This window comes from Physeter macrocephalus, chromosome 5 (genome assembly GCF_002837175.3).
Source record: "Physeter macrocephalus isolate SW-GA chromosome 5, ASM283717v5, whole genome shotgun sequence".
Taxonomy (NCBI): Eukaryota; Metazoa; Chordata; class Mammalia; order Artiodactyla; family Physeteridae; genus Physeter; species Physeter macrocephalus.
This window is the reverse complement of record NC_041218.1, coordinates 80,712,725-80,735,446: the sequence shown is the minus strand read 5'-3', so window position 1 is coordinate 80,735,446 and position 22,722 is coordinate 80,712,725. Positions and strand designations below refer to the sequence as shown.

The following is a 22,722-nucleotide window of genomic DNA, read 5'->3' as shown; positions in this document are numbered from 1 at the left end:
GAGATGGGCTTAGTGGGAAATGACCTCTGCTGATCAAGAGAGTGACTTTCATGTAATTGTCATTTAAATAACTTAGTAACTAAGTGAATGTCAAAGGTTTAAAACAGGCCAGAATGCTAAATCCTTAGTCCAACCCTATAATAATAATATTAATAATTATGATTAACACTGTTATTATTTTATATACAAAAAATGACTTAAATCACACATTTTCCATTTGACTGGATCTGCTTGTGTATTAAGTAGGCCGGTGGGCCGTTTCCTATTCTGCACGCTTACTTTAGCAAGTTGCTGCTGAAATAGACTGAATTGTATCTCACTTACCAGAAGGAATAAATACAGCTTTCCAAAATGCCCAGTTTAACATGGAGCTATTGTTTTTCTAAATTACAAGCTTAAAACAGAATCCTGTAGCTTTAAGTTTATCTAGTTCAATGATCATTCTGACCTTTGAAGCACAGGTATACTTTATTGGAATTGTCATTTGCAAGGAAAATTCATTCATAAAATAGTTGAAGGATTTAAATTTTGTCTATTTAGTGAATAATAATGAACCACTATAATATTATTAACAAATCGCATTCTCTTTATACTTGATATTTCAGTAAAATTATCTTTCCCTATGTCAAGCAAAGTTTTACTTTCCAAAGTTTATTCATGTGTTTGCCAAAAGAGTCTATCAATACATTAAAAGTCTATGATAATATATGTATTTTAAAAATTATCTCTAATTTTACTATATTTAAAATTTCCAGTTCTAAGAATGGAGCTAATTTTAAAAGACAAAAACATGACCATTTAAAAATGTATCAAGAAATTAGTATTTCACTAGTTAAGAATAAAAGACAAGTGGTCCACAATAATGAAAGTCATTATTGTAAGTATGATATGATTGATAGCATGTCTAACATTCAAAATGGTGACCTGCAAATATTAGCTATAAAAACATTGTAAACATGATATTAAAATAGTGAGGTATTAGTTAGAGAACAGATAAACAAATAAATAAAACAAATTAGAAGTCCAGAAAATAGACTTAGTTATATAATTATGTATATAATGAGAATTTTGTTTTCTGGCTCCAAACTTGAGTGGACAATAAATGCCTTCTCTAAAAATTACTTCTGTTTTGTGGCACTTGAAATACAAAACAAATAGCATACACACGTAGACACAATAAAATGGAACTCACATTGAAGAATATGCCACCCAACCTAAGAATTAGAAAATTACAGCTATCTTTGAAGTTTTCTTTGTGTTCCTCCCTGATTCCATCCCCTTGCGTACCATGCAGAAATGGACAATATTCTAAATTTAGAGCTTATTTTCTCTGTCTTTTTGCTGCACTTATGTATGTGGCTCTAAACAACATATAATATGATGTATTGTTCTTACTAACTTTATATCAATAGTAACAGCTTCCTAACAATAGTAATTTTCTGTGACTTTCTTTACTTAGTAGTATCTAAGATTCATCTTCCCTATTATGTATGCTGTTGCTTTGTTCATTTTCGTTGCTTTGAATTATATTGTGTGAATACATCATGAGTTATCCATTCTCATATTGATAGTCAGTTGAGTTTTTTCGAGTATTTTACAAACAGTGCTTCATGAACATGCTTGAATATGTCACTTTATTTTTCTGTTTCTCAGGCCCTTTATGGGCCAGTTATGAACATAGAAACCAATCCAAGCATTTAATTGTCAAGCCAAAGGCATTTAAGATAGGGAACTGGAAGATAGGGAAATGGATGAAAAACGCTGGAAGGAGCAGCAAAAGAGAGAAGGAGAGGATCTGGAAGAGTAAAAGGAAAAGAAGAACGATAATCAGAGATTAGACACTAATGCTCCAAAGCTGCAATCTCTTTTGGGCGTGATCTTCTGGTACATATTGGATCTGCTAAGATGTGCTGCCTTGACCAGGACCGGGCTGCTGAAAGGTTTTATCTCTGCAAAGCTGGAGTTAGAAACATTTTGATCCTGTTATTTTTTCACCTGCAACTACCAGAAACCACCAGGACCTGCTTCCTTTTGAGACGCAGAAGCATAAAGCATTTCTGTTTCTCGGCTATTGACCTTCTGCAAATTTTTCTCTTGACTAAATCTAACCAAGGGCCAGATGGCAAAGTAGTATAAAATGGTCTAACGACTTGAGCAGACTTTTCATAAAAGAGGACCAATAACTTCTGTAGCTACGAGGGAAATGCAAATTAAAACCACAATGTGATTCCACTATGTACCTACCAGAATGACCAAAATGAAAGGACAAAATGCCAATAGTTGCTAAGGATGGATGGATCAGAACTCTCATACACTGTGGGTGGAAGTGTAAATTTTTACAACCACGTTGGAAAACTCTTTAGCATTATCTATCAAACACTAAATGTATGCATACTCTATGACCAGCAATTCTATGCATAGACTGAGCCCAAGAAAAATGTATAAATATGTTAATCAAAGGAAATATACAATAATATTCATGGCAAAATTATTTGAATTAATGTCTTACATTGGAAACCATGCAAACTATCCTCAACAATAGGATGGATAATATACTGTGGACAATTCACACAAAGGAAGGCTATACAGCAATAAAAATAAACTACAACTATAGCAACAATGTACATTAACTTCAGAAAACCAATAATTAGTGAAAGAAGACAGACACATATAGTATGATTCATAATTAATCTTTTTTTCATGGAGTTAGACAAGTTGATTTTAAGATTCATATAGAAAATAATCATGCAAGATGAGGAGAATTGACTATTTATGATCTTGACTCTTGCAAACTAATAACAAACAAAATCATTTTATAGGTTCAGGTTTACTTCTTTGTCTTTCCATAATGTTTTATAGCTTTTCTCATAATGGTTTTGTACATTTTTTTCTCTTTTTTTTTCTTTTTTTTTTTTTTGTTTTTGGCCTCACACGCGGCTTGCAGGATCTTAGTTCTCCAACCAGGGATTGAACCCGGGGCAGTGAAAGTGCCAAGTCCTAACCAATGGACTGCCAGGGAACTGCCAAGTACATTCCTTAATGTTACTCCTAAATATTTTATATTATTGCTGATATTGTAAATTAGGTTTCCCTTTCATTATATCTTTTAACTGGGTATTGTTAATATATGTAGAAACTATTGCTCTCTATATATTAATTTTATATTTTGCTAATTTTCTGAATTTTTTATTGTTTCCTTAATTTTCATCATGGGTTATCTCAGATTATTCATGAATACTATCATATAATTCTTTTTTTTTTTTTTTTTTTTTTTGCAGTACGCAGGCCTCTCATTGTTGTGGCCTCTCCCGTTGCAGAGCACAGGCCCTGGACGCACAGGCTCAGCGGCCATGGCTCACGGGCCCAGCCGCTCCGCGGCATGTGGGATCTTCCTGGACCGGGGCACGAACCCGCGTCCCCTGCATCGGCAGGCGGACTCTCAACAACTGCGCCACCAGGGAAGCCCTATAATTCTTAATATCTGGTCTATGAAGGTTTGGTGGATATCTGTAATGACATTTTTCTTCTATAGAAATTTAACCTTTCTATCTCTACTGGGTTAAATATAGGTAAATTGTATTTTCCTAGAATGTTATCTATTTCATTTAAGTTTACAAATTTATCTGCCTAGAGTTGAGCAAATAGTCACTTAATTTTTAATTTTTTTTATTTCAATGATTTTTACCAGTTATAATTTATTGTTGTGTTTATGCTTTCTTTCTTTTATGTTTTGATTAGGTGGGCTAGTAATTATCTTCATTTTTGTCAAAAAACAACTTTTTCCTTTATTAATTGGTTGTACTGTTTTCTATTTTAAAATTCATTAATTTTTGCCATGCATTAATTATTTGCTTCCTGCTGGTTTTTTAGGGTTTCCTTTTTTTAACTTTTGCTTTGAGAATTTAATTAAATTATTTTCACTCTTTGATTTTTATTAATATAAATACATAAAGCTATACATTTTCTTTTGATTATCACTTTAATCAGAGCCAAGTGTCTGATATGCAGTGTTGAATTATCATTATTTTTCAGAAATTCTTCAATTTAATTTCCTATTTCCTCTTTCTCCAATGAATTAATAGAGTTTTTTTTTTAATTCTAGGATAAAGAGATATTGTTATTGTCGTTCTTGCTTAGTTTTAAATTGTGTTATTTTTCTAAAACTATCATATCCATGTAAGATAATGTTGTTTATAACATTTATACTTTACAGAAATTTGGGGCATTTGAGGGACCAAATATATGGTCAGTTTTCATGACTGTTTTTTGTGCACTTGAGTTGAAGTCACTTTCTCTGTTATTCTATATATTTTCATATGGTCTATCCTTTACATGATGTTGCTTAATTCTTCTTTAGCCTTAATTTTTTTTTCATCCAGTTGATTTCTGTTGCACTGAGAGTGATAATCGCTTACTTTTAGTGGTTTTCTGTCTATTTCCTCTGCCTTACATGTAGTTTCTACTTTATAAAGTGAGTTCCTCTGATATTTGGTCCATAGATAACCATAACATCTCCATCGTGTATTGTGGTCTTTAGTATTATAAACTGTCTCCTTTAATGCTTTTTTACCTATTCTACCTTGTTTACCAGGATTACAAACCATGCTTTCTTATTATTTATATTTCCTTATACATCTTTGCGCATCCTTTCACTTTTAGCTTTCTGAATAACATCATTTTAGGTTTATTTCCTTAATTCAGCATATAGTTGACTTTTACTTTGTAAGTCAGTTTGAAAATGTTTATCTTTTAATAGGTGGATTAAGTTCATTATATTTTATATGATTAATTTATTTTGACAAAACTCATATTATTTTGTCTGTCATGTGCTATATATGTATAATGTTACATATTTGTAGTTTTTTCTTTATATTGTCTAGCTTTGTTTTGCCCTTCCTTTTTTTATTTTTGATATTTTTATTTTAAATGAGAGTAATTTTTCATCAGCTGAAATGTTTTTGATTCTCATTTTCTGCTTTTTTTTCACTAAGTTATATATGGATGTTTTTTGCTAATGTCTGTTCCTTCTGAAAGAACAGACATTATTTTCCTAGACCAACAAAAAACAGATAATTCTCTATGAGGAGTTTGGGTGTGGATTCTTAAGTTTCTTAGTTTCTAAATTCTTTTGGTACAATTAAAGGCAGTTTTATTCATAGATGGCTCCTTTTAATTCAGGGGAAGAGAAGGGTTGATAGGTCTTCTGATTTTGAATTCTCTTTCCATAGAATGCTTAGTTTCCACCACTTGTTTGTTCTCTCCCACCAGCACCAATGCCCGGAGGAATGCCTCCCTTTTTCCCAGAAGCCATGCCTTGCCTTTCTAAAATTGCTAGTTTTGATCCGGCATTTTTAAGTCCTTTCTTTATAATTCCCCAGCAGTCCATGCTGTGACCTCTTCTCAGTATCTAAGTGTAGAACTCTCTCTCTCAGGGGTCCTGTTATGTCCATGCTGTGACCTCTTCTGAGTATCTAAGTGTAGAACTCTCACTCTCAGGGGTCCTTTTACGTTTTCTGCCATTGCTTGGCCCCCACCACCTTCTCCTTGTTTCTGTTCAGTCTCCTCCTCACTCTTGGCTTCCAGATCTGGCCCTACTCATTTTTGGATGTTTCTTTCCTTACTTCTATGTAAATTAGGGATTGTGGTATTTTCTGTCTCCTAGTTAACATCTAGGAATGCATTAAGTGTGGTTTCATGTGCGTTCCTTCTTGTTCTATATGGGTTTTCTAGAGACTGTGAGGAAAGATTCCAGTGTAGGTGGTTGTCATTATTCTACAGAAACCCAGAAGGTTTTCCTTTTTTTCATAAAAACAATTACATTATGGTTTTATACCAATTGAAATTATATAGTATAGATAGAAAGAATTAGGAGAGACCTTTGGAATGATATCCTGGCATAGAGGCAAGAGAGAATGAGGTCTAGTACCCACGGTAAAAAGTTACTGTTAATAAGAGCAAGGAGAGTTTGTGGTGAAGTGAGACAGGGCAGAGTTCTGTATACTGAGAAGCAGGTTAATGGGCAGAGGATTTGTTGTGAGCTTGTGGAAGTTCTCTTCTTATTTTCATTGAAGTTTAGTTGATTTAAAATATTGTGTTAGTTTCTGATGTACAGCAGAGCAATTCAGTTATATACATATATAAAGAATATATATATTCTTTTGCAGATTCTTTTCCATTATAGGTTATTACAAGGTATTGAATATGGTTACCTGTGCTATACAGTAGGACCTTGTTGTTTCTCTATTTTATGGTAGTGTATATCTGTTTTTTAAATTAATTTATTGGCTGCGTTAGGTCTTCATTGCTGCACACAGGCTTTCTCTAGTTGCAACAAGCGTGGGCTACTCTTCGTTTCAGTGCGCAGGCTTCTCATTGCGGTGGCTTCTCTTGTTGCGGAGCACGGGCTCTCAGCGTGCGGGCTTCAGTAGTTGTGGCTCGCGGGCTCTAGAGCACAGGCTCAGTAGTCGCGGCGCACGGGCTTAGTTTCTCCACGGCGTGTGGGCTCTTCCCAGACCAGGGCTCGAATCCGTGTCCCCTGCAATTGCAGGTGAATTCCTAACCACTGTGCCATCAGGGAAGCCCTGGTAGTGTATATCTGTTAATCCCAAATTCCTAATTTATCCCTCCCTCCTTTCCCCTTTGGTAACCATAAATTTGTTTTCCATGTCTGTAAGTCTGTTTCTGTTTTGTAAATAAGTTTATTTGTATAATTTTTTTTTAGATTCCACATATAAGCTATATCATGTGATATTTGTCTTTCACTTACTTCACTTAGTGTGATAATCTCTAGGTCTATCTATGTTGCTGGAAGGAAGTTTTTTTATTGCCTCTCTTCTTAGTAATGTAGGACTAATACCAGTAGCTGAAGTGAAGATTGGAGTGGGTATAATGAGGAGAGAGTGGAAGTATGCAATAGATACCCAGAAGAGTGGGAGTGTGCTAGTAAGAAAAACAGCATGGTGTATGTTTTAGCCTAATTTATTTTGGAAATATGAATATGTCCATATAACATTTGTTTTCATGGGCTGATTAAATGAACCAAAACTATAGTTTTGCCTAACACTTTGAAGACAGAAAGGGATGTTTCAAAAAAGACTAAAAGAGTTCTAGGGGATTTCCCTGGTGGCGCACTGGTTAAGACTCTGCACTCCCAATGCAGGGGGCCTGGGTTCGATACCTGGTTAGGGAACTAGATCCCACACGCATGCCGCAACTAAGGAGCCCACAAGCCACAACTAAGACCCAGCGCAACCAAATAAATAAAACAAATATTTTTTTTTAAAAAAGACTAAAAAATTCTATTGTAGTTCAGAGAAAAGATACAGCCTAAGATTATGCAGAAGAGATTATAAATTAAGCGTATGGACAGACTGTAGTTAAGATAGCTTTTGAGAAAGGTCCTTCCAGGTGGAGCAGAACATAAGCACCTGGAAAGTGTGGGGCTGTAAGTGGGAGAGGCTGAAAAGTGAGGCTGTTTCATGAGGAAACCATGTGAACAAAGTCCTGATGTGGGAATGTGGGCAGTGTGTTAAGGAGAATATGAAAATGTCCAACTTTCCTGAAATAAGTATCTATAAACTGGAAAGTAAAAAATGAGAGTGAAAATGTAGATATGCAAGATATCAAAGCAGGTTTTGGATGCCCGACTAAGAAAGTTAGGACTTCACAAGTTGAACAGGAAATATACTGGAAAAAAAACAAATCAAACAAACAAATAAAAATCTTTGAACACAGTAGTGATATCAGTGCTCCTTACATTGAGAAACATAGTCTGCCAATAGCATGTGTTAGAAGTGGGGAAAATTAGAAGCCAAAAGTCCTTCTGAAAGATAATTACAATATTCCAGGATAATAAGGATCTGAACTCCAGGAATGACCCATAGAATCAAGGAAAGAGGGTTCAGGTGTGAGAAATAGTTGAAAATTATATGCCTTATGTAATCTAGATTAAACAGAAAAAGTAGCTTTAAAAATATAACTAATTCATAATACAGAACACTTCTTAAAACCTTTGAGCCCTTGAAAAATAAACTTATATTTTGGCATTGGCAGGGAAGAAGCTTGGTAGAATAGAATAGACTATTACTTAATTGACCTTTCCTGTGTTAGTCACCTGAGGGCAGTGACTTTTCCAACTTGCTAAAGGCATTTGAAACTATTACTCCAAAGCACTTGAATGAATAGCCCTTTCAAATGACAGCTATAGATCTCATATGGTAAAAAACAGACTGTCAGCCACTTCAAAATAGCCTTCTAAAGTCATTCATTGATTTGGTTAGATTTAGAAGTTAATTTTTCCTAGAAGTAGCCCCCAGATCTAAGCCAGTGCAATGTAACCTAAACCTACTGTGTAGTATATAACATTTCTATGGAGAAGGCATATTTAGCTCTCTCACTATGGTATAAGGAGAGGGCTCCTAGCAGTGATGGGTTCCGGTCCTTTCTCCCTTCCATATGGTTGACTGTTAATATGATCTGGGAGAAGAGGCTCTGTGCACAGGGGTGAGGCAAGAGGAGGCTGTGTCCTGAATAGAGGCTTTTGGAAGTAAGGAGATCATTGGAACCAGGTTCAGACCCCCAGTCTCACCCAGTGTTTTCTTCCTTTAACCATTTTTTTCCACATTCTTTATATGTTTAGAAAGTGACGTGACATAATTACTGTTCATAAGCAGAAAGATAATGGCATGTTTTTATCATTCTCCTTCACCCAAATTCCATAAAAGAGGAGAGGTTTTATAACTTCCTTGGCATTTATTTATGCAAGATGTTCCAACAAGGTAGAATAGCAGCTCTCATGTTGAAAAGGATGCTGCAACGAATGTTTTAATGCAGTACTTTTCAGATAACATATACTTAATAACATCCAGTGATTGCTTGCAGAGAAAATAGTTTGCTGAAACCAGCTGTAGAAGAAATCCAAATGGTATTCTTTCAGAATGCAAATGTTTCTTGTGTTACCTGCTGTGAAGACTCTACTAAACATTCTGTTCCAAGAAAGGTCTTGAACAAAGTGTATATTCAGTGAAAGTATAGATCCAGGTGGAAATTCAGAAATGTTATTTTTATTTTATTTTTATTTATTTATATTTTATTTTACCAATTACATTGATTCTTTGCCCAAATGTAGATCCAAGGATTAAGGATTTTTTTTCAGGTGACTTTGTGAAGCAGCAGGCACGTGCATTTATAAATAAAAACACAAGTTAGGGCAATCATGTTAATTTTGTGAAAACATTCAGTAAGTATTTTCTTTAAGCATCAAAAAATTATATAAGTTGTGGATTGCCTCAATGAAATTTATCTTTACCAGTCTTCGAGTTCTGGAATTAACATGGAGATAGGTCTTTATCTCGGTCATTCACTACAGGAAGGAAAATAATAAGTTAGTCATAGCATCACCATCTGAGTTAGATGAAAATATCTTTGCATCTTTCACTGACATCAGAATAGAATGAGTATTTTGTCATTCAAAATTGTAGTTTCATTTATTTAAGTAATATGCTAAATGAATACTAATCTACTCAGATTCAATTTTCAAACTTGCACACACTAATTTATAAAAGAAAGTTTGGTAACTATTAATTACAAAACATCATAAACATTTAATTCACATAATTACATTTACCAAGTAACTACAGCAATTGTAAAACATCACTTAATTTAAAAAATTTAACGTATAGATGTGTCAAAACAAGTTGAGACCCTCCTTGCTTTAATCATTGTATTATGATCATCATAGCAACCAAACAAGTATCATATTTGAGCATCCATATGATATTGCAAACTTATGACAGAATACTCTTACAAAGAAGTTATAGACCACGCTAAAAAAGTAGTACATTGTAATGCCAAACTTTAAAAAAAAAAAATTAAACATTTTTTTGGGGTAAATAATTTTTTAATGTTTCAGTTTTTCTTGTTTTCTAGTTCATTCTATGATGGTGAGATTTGGATTTGCCTTAGGTTAGGCCTAATTTTGGTTTTGCTACTTGCTTATTTGGCATTTTCCAAAATATAACTTCAGCATATCCTTTGTACAGGATCAGAAACATTGGAAATCTAAGCCTGGAGAAACAACAGTGGTGACTTTGAGAAGGTGATAACCTCCCCTTATTCTCACCTATTCCATCACGTCTCACCCTACACTGCCACTGGGAAATGTGAGAAGAGAAGGGTGGCAAAAAAGTAAGTAAGCCAAGACACTTATAAACTATATCCTTCTCTCTCTCTCTCTCTCACACACACACACACACACACACACACACACACACACACACACAGCTTTAACCAGCAAAGAAAATCCACACATCATTACAAACACCTAGATACGTTACTTGGAAGAGGGAAATTTTATTTTGGACTTTGGGAGATCAGTTCATCTGAGGAAACACAAGTATAAGTTATGTGAACATACTAATCGAATATAGTCAAGGGCAATTGGCTCTTTTACACCCTTACCGGTCTATTTCTCTCCATCAGACTTCTTTATACTCTGTTAGTCTTATTTAACCCCAGATCAACACTATATGTGGTCCACTTTTCAATTTAATAAGTAGTAACAACAAAATATCTCAATCAATGAGTGTATAGAGTAGTCTGAGCATTAACTTTCTTTAACAGAACGAACTCAAAATATATCTGCTGATATGATTGATGGCAAAACTGAGCCTGTGAGAATACCACTTATTTTTTGTACTGTGTAAAAGTGTACTGTATAAAAGTAGATTTTAAGTATAATACACACACATGTTAAGTACACCCATACGTACAACTGGTGTGATGGTACTAAGGCTTTGGGCAAATTACAGTCATCATAGTTTACATACACATTCTGTCCCCTGGGTAGGTGCTAGTTAGGCAATTGTCAATCAGGAGGAGGAGGAGAAGGCCTCTGAAAGGAGGAGGAAGAGGCAAACACATCAGAATGCGTCACCACTGAGTATATGCGCTGTTTCTCACCAACCAATTATCTAAAAGATTTTATGAGCAAAAAGAGTTCTCATTCTTTATTGATCGTCTCTCCATCTTATTTTCCTTATCCCACCTCTCCTTTGACATTTTCTAATGACTTATTCCTTTTTTCCCCAAAATAAAAATTTAATATCAAACTACCAACCAGTACACACTCTAAAACTCACTGTTCAATTCAATATGCTAAGATTTTTTTCAATAATAAATGCTCAATAAATACTTTTTGAGCTCGAAGGCTCGAAACATTTTACATGCAGTGTCTACGTACTTAATCCTCATCAAGGTCAACTAAAATATGTTTTCTTTAAAACAACAAAAAACTACTCTTTGCTGAGTTTCTCAATCTTTGTCTTAGTTATTAAACTTGGCAAACTATTTACAATGTATTCAAATTCTCCATTCAAAAATTTGCAAGAATATCAGAACTAGAATGATAACTCTTGAGGTTGCTATAGAAAATTGTGGAACTTTAGGTTTGGCATTTATTGATCCAACCTGCTTATTTACAGACAGTAAACTGAGGGTCAGAATGGTTTGCCCAAGGTTGCACCGTTAGCTAATTGGATGATCTTGAACTAGAATCCATTTTGTGCTAATTCTATCACATACCACAATCTCTCTTAGCAAATGCTGATTAATATCTTCATAAACTTTTCTTTTGACAATAAAGCATACATTTCTACACATAGGAAAATAATCTGTTGATTATTTTTGCCTTTATTTCACCTATCAAAATATTGGTTAATAATTATGTGGTCATAACATATATGATTTCTAAAACAAAAAGTTATTTTTAAACTACCTTAACTATACAAGATAGGCATACTCCTCTTTTATTCAGTTTATGCTTTTAGTAAATTCCTCAAATCACTGTCATTTGACACTCCAAAGTTAATTGGAAATCATCCATATGTGCATAAATATTTTAGGATCATTAGGAGTTCACACAGGAAAGGTACAGTGATGAAAGATTCCAGGTAACTAGCTGCAAAGCATAAGTCTGAAATGAATAAAATTATATCATTGACTATACCTTCTTTTACATTAGTAACCAGTTTGAGGAGTTAATTAGAACATCTACAATAGATACAAAAATAAACATTCAATAGGATTAAAGATTATTTTGGGGCTTCCCTGGTGGCGCAGTGGTTGAGAGTCCGCCTGCCGATGCAGGGGACACGGGTTCGTGCCCCGGTCCGGGAAGATCCCACATGCCACGGAGCGGCTAGACCCGTGAGCCAGAGCCGCTGAGCCTGCGCGTCTGGAGCCTGTGTTCCGCTGAGTCTGCGCGTCCGGAGCCTCTGCTCCGCTGAGGCTGCGCGTCTGGAGCCTGTGCTCCGCAACGGGAGAGGCCACAGCAGTGAGAGGCCTGCGTACCGCAAAAAAAAAAAAGATTATTTTGAAAGAAACCGTATTTAGAGATGGAAAATTTTTCTAAAGTAACAGAGGGCAAAAAACTTTTTTAAAAAGCTGCTAATTTAACTTATGCCTAGCGTTACTCCATCTAATTTGTTTGCTCTGCCAATACTGTAAGCTATGCATCAACATATGATCCGCAGAGCTATTAGGCTTACTGCTTACCGTGGTCTTCAGTAGGATTAGGCCAAAGGATTTTACGAGAGTCACCTCCGCTTTTATTTACTTATTCATTCATCAAATGTTATGTTGAATGCCTACTATGACTCAGACAGTACTGCATATGCCAGAGATAAATGGTGAGTTAAAACAATTTCTCAACAGTTGGTTTAGTTGAGAGACAGATACTATCAAATTGACTCTCAAATAAATGTAAAATTAGAACTGTGATAAGTGTTGGGAAGCAAGGTTTATGATGCTAAGAAAAATTAAGTACGGGATTCCATGATTCTCTACTGTCCCCTCTCAGAATCTCACGCACAGCAATCATCAGTGCCGTTCAACCAAGGAGGATGAATAGGCTTAAAGCAAGTTTAAGGAATTTCTGAAAAATTGAGCCACTAAGATGAGTTTCTAAAAATGGATGAAAATATAAAGAGAAATGGGGCCCAATTCTAAACATTTGTTAGACTGTTTCTATTATCTAATTCTCTGCCGCTGCTTGCTAATCTCTTTTGAAGGCCTTTTCGGATTGAATTCACAATTTTCCCTCTGTCTTTTTCTTTGTTGATATCTTTATAGAGAGGATTCATGTAGCCCACACCTTTAGGTGAAGATAGAAAGCCTGAGCATTTACTTTCATATAATAGATGGTTTCTTAACATCAAAACACGTCAAAAGAGCAAAAATGGTGTTTGCTGGAAAACCCCCAGCCTCAGACCAGCAGTGTGTATCTATTAAACTAGTACTTTTCCTGAAGCAGACTTCAGAGCTAATTGTTTCTTCTTCTGAGAAATATGGTACCTGTGTGGTCTCTTCCACTTTTCAGCTTTGTTATGGGCTAAGCTTTAAAAAACAAAGTCTGTGAATTGTATGTATGTGCATGTGTGAGTGTGTTTGTGTAATTAGACATTTGAAAAATATCCCTCCTTTTAATATCAAAAATTTGTACAGTTGGAGTAAATTAACCTTTGTTCAATGATTTATCAAAGATAACATTTTTGATTTTAAAACTTCAGCTTTGTTAACAAGATTTTCTTCCAAAATCTAATTTATAAATTTGTATTATTACTTTCAAAACATTCACTATTTATTATTTGTTCTTAGGTATTTTTCATTTCCACTCAATTTATATCAAATTTATACCATGTGATTGCATTTCAGGCAAAATATCTGTTAAATGAAACTTCATGAAGTAATGGTGTGTACAGTGTATTAGGCAGAATCATGACTTGCCTAAATTTTGCCTATAAAAAAGCTTATTTTGTGAACTACTAAAAGAACTGTTTTCTATTCTTGCAAATTTATCCTAGAAGTTATAAATTATCAGTTTATAGCAAAACATATTAGAATATATTTACATAGTGTGCTTAATTTATAAACACACATATAAATAATTAAAAAGTGTTTTTGTTACCAATAGTAGCATGGGAAAAGACTTTACCAGACTTTTGAAGAATTTCTACAAATACTGAAAGTAACCAAAGAGATACTAAGCTTTAACAGTTGAAATTCCTTTGAAAGTATAGTCTGCTAAATTCCAATATGACATTTTTCACTTCAGTTATATGCTGTCAACTGACCTAAATATTAATTGCAAGAAAAAAATTACTTTCCAATAAGTTTCAGGTAAGGTTTTTTATTTTTATTTTACTTTCAGAGCATGTGTTCGTTTTTTAAACAGTAACCCTTTAAATTCTGTATCTCTAGGGAACTATTTTCTAATTATTCAATGTATTCAGGCTCCGCTGCATCCGCCACCGTCTGTATTTCTTCACAGATGGATAAAGAATGTTCTTCCCTTTAGTGCTGTGTAATCTTTTAAGAAGGCCAGAGAGGACAGTATTCTGGGGCATTAAACAGAAGATGTTCTCCCTTTAATCATTTAATATAAGCACATGATGTCTATCACCTTTGTGACCCATAGTACTTGATTAGTATTAAAACTGCATCCGATACATATGTTTTATTTTTAATTTTCATTTTGTTTTGCACAACATTATGCTCAACTTAATTTAGTTTACATCAGCAACATTTCTAGATGTGGCTCTCTTTGGCTGCCTTTCAGTCTCATGGGCTATATAAAAAAAATACATAAATTATTAAGTTTAGCATCATTGAAAACATGTGCATCCATGTAAAAATGTCATATATTCAGTGGCTACCATCTGTGGCTGTGGTAATATAAACCCATAAACGTGTATAATCCTGTATATTGATTCAAATAAACAAAACTCGGTTGGATACATAACCCTGATATTGTGGTTTGGGTAGGTACCATTTTATTTTGTCAAACATCAAATGGGAAGAGTAATAGAATACACACATTGTTTTGGTTAGTTGGCACTTTCTTCCTCTAACAGACATGATCAGCTCTTTACAGTAAAATCACTGATTCAGCATTGTAGGTTGATAGCAACAGGACATTTTTCACATTCCAACATTGGTCATCATTGGAAAATATACTTTAGTTGTATACATTTTATAATAAAATGTTTGTACTGTTTTGTTAATTGTACCTAGGGTGACTTCTCTAGTACCATTTGTTAGGGATGGGAAGAAACAAATGACAAATAAAGAGAAAGATGTTATTTAATTTTAGTCTGGTGAGAATAAGATGATTGTTCCTCTGTTAAATTCTTTTAATTTAACATCTGTTTTTTAATAATCATGATTTAAATAGTTATTTCTGCATATAACCCCAAATACAGCATTCTAAGAACTGGTCAGACAGTGCACGTATACACATTTTCCATGATTCATTTTTTTATATATATTTATTTATTTTGGCTGCACCGGGTCTTAGCTGTGGCATGCGGGCTTCTTAGTTTTGGCATGTGGAGTCTTAGTTGCAGCAGGCTTGCGGGATCTAGTTCCCTGACCAGGGATTGAACCCGGGCCCCCTGCATTATGAGCGTGGAGTCTTACCCACTGGACCACCAGGGAAGTCCCTTCCTATGATTCTTTTTTGGCCTGTTCATATGACAATAATTTTGTAATTTTTTCCATGGAAAGAATAAAAAAAAATCAGTCTTTTCTCTATCAAGCTTATTAAAATTTGTATGTTATTGATAATTTAGGAAAGATCCTTTTAGCTTTCTAACTTGTTATAGCCAAGGTCATATAAACATTTTGGATTATTGCAGGAAATTCTACGAAATTTTTTTTCATATAAAAGCTGTAAGCTTTTAGGACATTTCAGGTTTTCTTTAACAGTGAATAGTAACTATTCTCAATTGTCCTACACTCATTAACTAGAGCTTGAAAGGTACCTGTGCAAATCATAGGCCTTGAAGCATAAGCTTCATTAATTTAATATTACATCTACCTCTGTGAAGATCCCATGTAAGAGATGTTATTGTTATTCACATATTAGAAATAAAGACATTGAAGTTTAGAAGCATCAAGAAATTGTCTGCTCCTATCACAGATCAAGTAATATGGAGCATCTTGGATTCAGGGCCAATTTGTTTAATCTGATATGTATCTTTTTATTCTCCCCCAGTTATCTATACTCTTTAGCCATAGTGCTGTGACTTCTATTTACTTAGAGGCCTTTAAAACTTAGGCCAAACTAGTATTTATTTTTACTCTGTCTAGATACTACTAGGTGATAGCTGCATATGACTGTTATCAAGCCAGACTAATATATTCAGTCATTCATTCATCAAATATATTTGATACTTACTATATGTTTACATACTCCTAGGCTCTGGAAAGATAAAAATGAGTGAGAGAGATATGGTCCTTGTTCTCACAGATCTTATAGCCTAGTGAAAATAATATTTGGAGATAACAGACAAATAATTAAATGAGAAATTAAGATATGTGTTCTGGGACACTGAATTCAACAGAGAATTCAGTAGACAAGGAAGTCTGATAAGTGGAGAAAAGTTAATATCATAAAGAAGAGTAAGACCTAGCCAGTAAAGTAGAGGATGGGTGAATGAGAGTGTTCTAACTCCCAGGAACTAATATGTGAGGACTCTTTTGTTGTGGTGGTACTTCGCCCAGAAATGTCCTTTGCCAAGAGGTGCCTAAGCAAATACCCATTTATTTGCCAAGGACCAGTAAAAATATTATCTCTTATGAAGTCTTTTATAACTCTGCCAAACAATTAGTTTCCTTGATATAGGTGTTTCCTCATTTATACATGGAGGAAATGACTGCCTTTGATGAACTTTTAGCACAATGCTTGCCATAAAGCTGTCATTAATTATTATTGTTATCATTTACTACTACTAATCTGTGGTCTCACCATTTTCAGCAATCAGTGGTATCATTCATAGCATTGTATGCTTTAATAATAATCATTAGTTAGCTAATTATTTTGCCATTTACAGATTTGTCCACGAAAAAAGAAGCCATTCCTGGGCATGGCTGAGTGCCCAAATAGTGCCACCTGGGTAGGAGTCCCAAAGATAGACAAATTTTTCACTTACAGTAAAAGGGCATTCAGAGATTCTCCTCTGATTGACTTTCCTTCATGAAAAGTGGAAACTTTGTGAAAAAAAAAATCCTTTAATTGGATAAAGGAAGAGGTCTATAGATTTGGTCTCTACTTTTCTGACTGCACACTTTTTTTTTTAAATTGAAACGTAAGGTATTTATTTTTAATTTTTATTGGAGTATAGTTTATTTACAATGTAGTGTTAGTTTCTGCTGTACAGCAAAGTGAATCAGTTATACATATACATATATCCACTTTTTTAGATTCTTTTCCCATATAGATCATTACAGAGTATTGAATAGAATTCTCTGTGCTATACAGTATGTCCTTATTAGTTATCTATTTTATATATAGTAGTGTGTATATGTCAATCCCAATCTCCCAATTTATCCCTTCTCCCATTGTTCCCCCCAATAACCACAAGTTTGCTTTCTACATCTGTGACTCTACTTCTGTTTTGTAAATAAGTACATTGTACCATTTTTTTAGATTCTATAAGCGATATCATATGATATTTGCCTTTCCCTACCTTACTTCACTTCACTTAGTATGATAATCTCTAGGTCCATCCATGTTGAGGCAAATGTCATTATTTCACTTTTTTATGGCTGAATAATATTCCATTGTATTTATGTATGTACCACATCTTCTTTATCCATTCCTCTGTCAATTGACATTTAGATGGCTTCCATGTCTTGGCTATTGTACACAGTGCTGCAATGAACATTGCAGTACATGTATCCTTTTGGATTATGGTTTTTCAGATTATATATCCAGGAGTGAGATTGGTGGATCATATAGTAATTCTATTTTCAGTTTTTTAAGGACCCTCCATACTGTTCTCCATAGTGGTTGTACCAATTTACATTCCCATCAACAGTATAGAATTCTTAACTTTTCTCCACACCCTCTCCAGCATTTATTGTTTGCAGACTTTTTGATGATGAGACTGCATTCTTCTGAGTAAAACCAATCTGAAAATATCCCAACACATATATATTAATAAACGATATACATTTACTACTGTATTAATACACTATGCAGTATGAATAAAACATTCATAAAATAGGAATTAGGGATAAAATAATTATTAAACATTTTAATGTACTTTTTACTTTTTCATTGGAAGCATACCATTAACTATCTATGATTTGACTCCATATTTCACATAGTCTTGAAAATTTTGGATACTTTTATATGATTCCTTGACATATCTGATGAGATCATCATTGATTTTACTTCATGATTTGCAGTTCAAAGGGTTTACACTTGGGGAAGTTATGTCAGCTCTGCTACCTTTTTTGTATTTCATTGGTGTTTGTATTAGTGCTATAATCTTCAAAATCAGCTTTAAGGAAATAATTTAATCGTCAATGTACTTTAGATATACATAAAAGTTGGAATACTGTATTCCTGTCATGAACAAGTAGGGTTTAAGGACCCTACTTTAAAGACCAATGTCCTAGAATTTTATTTACCATCGGCAGTTAGAGACTATATTATGAGATTTTAAAGATTTTATCCCTCAGGAAACTTGTTTAAAATATGGGAATTCCCAGGTCCTCACTACCATAGATTTAATTCAGTAGGTCCTGGGTGGACCCCATGATGTGTATTTTTAAAATACTCATGAAGTGATTCTGAAATACACTTGAAATTGAGAAGTAGAATATATGGATTCTAGAATTGTCTATGCACTTACTTTGGAAATTCCCCTCTATACTTCTTAATCATGATAAATTGTATGACTGTAAGTAGAATAGGGTCCACGTTCACATCTCAGGGGGTATACAGCTTAGAAGGCCACATCCTCTGTAGATCCAGCCTTTCGTGGTGAAGAGCCCTAGGGGAAAGAGGATGTAGTAGTAGCTGCCAGAGGAGAACAAGGTAGCTTGCTCTATAGGGCCCAGAGGGAAAAAGAAAAGGAGCCCTTTGGGGCATGAAGAGGTTTCTACTACTGAATAGCAAAATGCGTTATGAGGGCTTCTTGGCCAATGACCTCAATGAATTAGAGCTCAGAATGGACACTGGTCATATTTTATTCATGTTTGTATTTCAAGTAGTTTATCCATACCTGGTACACATTGGTTCATGAATACAGGATGAAGGATATTCTTATTTGCTCAGCAATATATTACCAATTCTATAGTTATTCTCTATCATATAATAATTATATGGAAGTTCAGTTAATTTCATAGATCCAATATATCTAGTAAAAGTAATTAGATAGATGAAAATATCTATTTTTAAATAAGATTCCTAATAGAAGTATACAGAGTCATAATACATGCATCCACACATAGGTATGCACTCACAGGAAAGCTATTCCAGATGGTAGAAGTCTTTCAATGATGTGAGTAGGATAAAAATATATCCTTATCATTGGAGAGATAGTAATACTGGTGGGATATTTGCCTAATTCTGTAATTAGGCATGCAAAGTATTTCCTATTATACCTAGTGTGTGGTTTAACCGTCTCAAAGGAAATTTGTAAAAGAAAAGTAATTACTGTAAAATACTTTGAATTATATATTATTAATACAGAAATAAAAAACACACTTAAAGTCTCCCACAACTGGCTCATAGGATTTTTTCATCAATATTATCTCAATTTTGTCAATAGGAAATTTCAAGTCATGAAGGCTTAAATATGTTATCTGCTATGTCATTAGCAAATTATCAGTAATCTCCCTCTCAAATATATTTGTTTGCTTCTAAATTTAAAGATAAAAACAGTACTTATAAAAAAAATTACTTAATGTCATCTTATTCTTTCAGGTGCTATATTCTTTACGTTAACAACTAGTAATATACCCTAGATGTTCTGAGTCAGATCTGGACACCATGTGTTGTGGCCATATACCTAAACAATTCACTCTTTTAGTGGCACTTTGGTTTCTTGGCTATATCAACAAGTCAGCTTAGAAACATTTCAATAAAAATTACATGTGGGTGGCAGAGTTTCAGGGTCAGTTTTTTTTTCTCTCCGGTCAAAGTTCTTTTCATAAATTTACATTCAATTTATCATTATGTTATTTCTGGCCACACGTCTCCCAAAGAGAAACAAAAAAAATGTTTATTGGCACCTAGTCTTTCCTCATTTTGATTCACGCTTGTTGAATGGCTCAAGTCAGTCATATATTATCGGAAGAAAAAAAATGGTTTCTGATTCAAAAAGCCTGAGATTTTATCTCAGTTCTGCACACTGGTTACTGTGTAACTTGGAGCAACTCATTTAACCTCTCTGGGTTTTAGCTTTCTTGTGTATAAAATTAAGATAACAATAATACCTGCCTTATCTTCATTGTCTTATACTTAGAAGGAATTAAAAAGATAGTAGAGATATATATGGGCTTTGTAACATTTAAAAGAGACTCCAAATTTAAAATTAATGTTTTACTCTTGCCTGATAAAGAGACAGTGCTGTTTGAAAGACAACTATTGAGATGGTGTTGACACAGAATGAAAGGAACTCTTTCCTTCTTTGATCCAAGTAGAGCGATCACTTAAACTCAGGGTACAATCAGTTGGTTCAGGTCAGAGGGGCCAAGATCCGATTATGGAGAATCATGTTGTACAAACTGTAGGGCAAAGATTTCAACAGAAAACTGGGTCAGAGTGGTGAATAAGTCAGAGCAGCAAACTACACTTCTTTTTTTAAATAAAGGTCAGGGTCAGGCAGAAAAGTGATGGGAGAGTTCAGAGGGCCTTTGGCCTCAGATCTTTTCAGCAAGACCTACACTTCAATATCATGAACCCAGCAGGGAAATAGTCAAAACTAGCATGGATCCCATTTAACCATCATTTAGAAGAAATGATGAGTCCTTGTCTAAACTGTCCATTAATTAACCAGGCAGTTTCATCTTGGACAAAAGATGCCCATGTTAGGAAGAGAAGAAAATATTAGTAAAAAGCAACTCAATAAATAATATGAATAAAATGCAAATTACATGAAAAAGGAGGTAAAATAGAAATGCAGATAACACTCTGTTGCTTGAAGTAGAAACGGCATCATTTTAATGGTTAAGACTCCAACGTACCCTCACATTACAGCTGAGAAAAACAAGCCTTGAGAGGAATAGATCATATGCTAAAGTCCACATACTGACCAGGGTTTGAAAACTTTTATCTGTTGTCAGACCTTGTGTTCTTGAATTCTACATCATACTATCCAAGATGGTTGTCAAGATGCTCTCATTTGGTGATCACCAATGATAGTTTATGATGTTTGGTGTTCTCAAAATATAAGTAAATATAAAACAGATAGTGCTCGCTTCGGCAGCACATATACTAAAATTGGAACGATATAGAGAAGATTAGCACGGCCCCTGCACAAGGATGACACGCAAATTCGTGAAGCGTTCCATATTTTTTTCTCTAATAATTAGTGACGAAAAAAAAACCAAACTAAAAACAACAGATAGCTAAGTGTATAAGAGCTCAATTCCTCATATTATGTCACATGAAACGTATACACAACACATACAAATGTCTCATGTCAAATAATGCTATAGGTATCTTCGGAAAAAGCAGGAGGGAAAGTCTATATTAAAATAAACTTAAAAATAAATAAATTAATTAATTAATTAAATAAAAAATAAACTTAGAAATCAGTGTTATGAATAACACACAAAAAAGTAAAGAAATAATAGCACTGACTTAAATGTCAAATTCCCTTTTTACAAAAACCACATTCTATAATTATAAAGTTTCAACCTGGATTTTTTTTTGTGCCCCTCAAATTCATCACATGTAGGTTAATAGCCATCAAGCAAGTCTTTCCTGAAGGCATGAAACAGAGGCAAACAAATATAATCATTGCAGATAATAAAACTGCTAAGGTTGCAGTGAGGTTTAGAAAACCCCAATCAAATTTAGCTGTCCATTCTCAAGATGTGTACATTTCTAGTCCAATTATCCTAATGTGTGTTCTCATTTATAGACTCTACACCCTTAAAACTAAAAAAAAACTGAAAGTCTTTATCTCTCAAATTTATTTTGCTACCACTTTCACTCCCTGAGAAGCTAAACATTTTCTTGTGTTTATCCTTCGACAGTGAGTTGACCTTTCATTGAAACTAAGCTCTTTTCTAAGTAGCTAGAGATAAAATTGGAATTTTGTATTTAAATTTCAAATTACTTTAATGGAGAAAAATTACCTAAGGTGGGTGTTTGGAGATAGGTAGAAATAACCATTCCAACGCAATGCCTGTATTAGTAAATAGTCTCTCCTCACCCCCCTTCTCCTTCCCTACACACACACACACACACACACAGACAGACACACACACACACACACAGACACATGCACACACACACACACACAGGTCGACTAATAACTAAAAGTTAAATTGACCTGTCATTTTCACTTTTTTTCTTTTCCACTGACTTTTTTTGAAAGATAAATTCAGTTGATTTACTTTTCTGTGTATGGAGCATCTGAGCTGTTGTAAAGACATGGGTAGAATTAATTGATGCTTTCAAAGCTGAGTTTGAGAAAATGTTTATTTTCCCACCCTTGACTAGTCATGACATAAGTAGCCCTCCTCTCTGCTTCATGTAAGGGAAGGACTTGCCTTGCACTGCATTTTGGTCTCCAGAGGAGCTCCTGCACTAGGAGAACATCGTTAGAGAGGAATGTGACGCTAGCCTAGGGGCTGGGAGCTAACTATAAATTTGTACTTCTGCTGCCTCTGCCATGCTGTTCAGGGAAAATTTCCTAATAC

The 22,722-nt window shown here is 34.3% G+C and overlaps 1 non-coding gene across 1 annotated transcript; it reads left to right on the top strand.

Moving 5' to 3' along the window:
- The first annotated feature begins 21,262 nt into the window (after positions 1-21,262).
- On the top strand, positions 21,263-21,369 carry LOC112067201 (U6 spliceosomal RNA). The gene has a single exon (XR_002893143.1). It is a non-coding gene; the product is annotated as a U6 spliceosomal RNA (small nuclear RNA).
- Positions 21,370-22,722: the final 1,353 nt, after the last annotated feature.